Below are 2,304 nucleotides of genomic sequence, written 5' to 3' on the forward strand. Positions count from 1 at the left end.
CTCTCAACACATGGCTATGAAGCTCCTCCACTACTTCTGCTCATGATCAGAGATGCACATATCGTCAGACACCAAGGGACATGCTCGACTGGTTAAAGTCAAACAACTGACAAGCAAATCTGTGGTATTAAGCAGAATATTTGCTGTAGCCCATCTTTTATACCAAGACAAAACAATGTACATGATAACACTTCCAATCAATTAAGATCAGAAGCCATGAGAGCCACTCATCATCACGATCACCATCATCATCATCATCATCATCATCACCATCACCATCACCATCACCATCATCATCATCATCATCATCATTATTAATTGTTAGAACACCAGGTGAATTGCTTAGCAATATTTTGTCATCTTTACATTCTGAGTTCAAATTCCACTGAGATTGACTTGGTCTTTCATCCTTGGCCAAATTCCAGGACATCCATAAGTATCAGAACTATAAAAAAAATTGTTCTTAAGAATACTGACCATATCCTAAAAACAAAAGAAAACAAAAAAAAAAACCCAAAAAAACCTTGTTGACCAGAAAATACCTGATTCTCTTGAAACTCTTTCAAAATTGAAACATAAATTTAGCAGAACCCTAGTTCTCAGATTCTGGTTTCCTTTCCTTATATTACATCATTGTTATTCATAAATAAGCCCAATAGTAAAACATTAGACATGTTGTCACTTGGAATAGCTTATATAAAACAAAGCAATAACAATGTAAACAATCAATCTATCATTTCATAAAAGATATTCATTTGTGGTTCTTTATGCTATTCTTTTCAACTCTCGGCACAAGGCCTGAAGTTTTGGGGGAGGAGGCCAGTCGATTAGATGGACCCCAATACGCAATTGGCACTTGATTTATTGACCCTGAAAGGATGAAAGGCAACATCGATCTCAGCAGAATTTGAACTCAGAACATAAAGACAGATGAAATATCGCTGAGCATTTTGTCCAGCGTGCAAACGTTTCTACCTGCTCGCTGCCTTAAAATATTCTTTTTAACTCTAGGCACAAGGCCCAAGATTTTTGGGGAGGTGGGCCAGTCGATTAGATCGACCCCAGTACACAACTGGCACTTAATTTATCAACCCTGAAACCTTGAAAGTCGACCTCAGCAGAATTTGAACTCAGAACATAAACAGAAAAAAAAAAAAAAGAAAGGCAGTGAGCTGGTGCAGAAACATTAGCACATCGGGTGAAATGCTTAGCGGTATTTTGTCTGCCGTTACGTTCTGAGTTCAAATTCTGCCGAGGTCGACTTTGCCTTTTATCCTTTCAGGGGGGGGGGGCAATAAATAAAATACCAGTTACATACTGGGGTCGATGTAATCAACTTGATCCATTTGTCTGTCCTTGTTTGTCCCCTCTATGTTTAGCCCCTTGTGGGCAATAGAGAAATAAAAATTTGAACTCAGAACATAAAGACAGACGAAATACCGCTGAGCATTTCACCCAGGGTGCTAACGTTTCTGCCAGCTCCCTGCTTTGGTCCTTTATGTTATTGTTGCTGTTGTCATGGTTATTTTCCATACAGTTTTGTTATTGTAACAGTTATCATTGATAACTGTATTATTCTTTTCATTGTTGTTGCTACTATTGTCATTTTTGCTGGTTGTGCTGCTGCTTCAACTCTTGCTGCTACCGCTACTGCTGCTACTGCTGCTACTGCTGCTACTGCTGCCGCTACTGCTGCTGTACACATTGTCCTTACTCTTGTTGTTGTCATTATTGTTGTTGTTGTTGTTGTCACTGTCGTTGCTGCTGCTTGTATATTTCCAGGTGTTTCTGCTGTCATGGCAACAAGACGAAATTGTATTTCTTTTTGTGTCGATAAATTAATTTTATCTCCAGTTGAGGCTCCTGTCAGGAGTCAAAACTGGGTTGTCAGAATGCTGTTCACCGTCAACTATTTTGCCGTGCTCCCACATTTTCTTTTTTTTTTTAATTTTTAAAATTGAAAAATATACAAATTTTTCTTTTTAACACAAATATAAAATAAATACTTCAGAGTTACAAGTTACTAAAAGGAAGTGGAATTGTGCAGAAATGTTACCATTCCGATCCAGACGATGTTAGCAAAATAGTTACAATAGAATATTAGACAGGCGCAGGAGTGGCTGGTGGTAAGTAGCTTGCTTACCAACCACATGGTTCCGAGTTCAGTCCCACCGCATGGCACCTTGGGCAAGTGTCTTCTGCTATAGCTACGGGCCGACCAAAGCCTTGTGAGTGGATTTGGTAGACAGAAACTGAAAGAAGCCCATCGTATATATATATATATATATATATATATATATATAT

At 38.5% G+C, this 2,304-nt stretch overlaps 1 protein-coding gene across 2 annotated transcripts in view; it reads right to left on the minus strand.

Moving 5' to 3' along the window:
• The window catches only part of LOC106870605 (centrosomal protein of 104 kDa), a 293,281-nt gene that overhangs the window by 227,237 nt on the left and 63,740 nt on the right, over positions 1-2,304 (minus strand). The gene's annotated exons all lie outside the window — the stretch shown is intronic.

This window comes from Octopus bimaculoides, chromosome 16 (genome assembly GCF_001194135.2).
Source record: "Octopus bimaculoides isolate UCB-OBI-ISO-001 chromosome 16, ASM119413v2, whole genome shotgun sequence".
NCBI classification, from domain to species: Eukaryota; Metazoa; Mollusca; class Cephalopoda; order Octopoda; family Octopodidae; genus Octopus; species Octopus bimaculoides.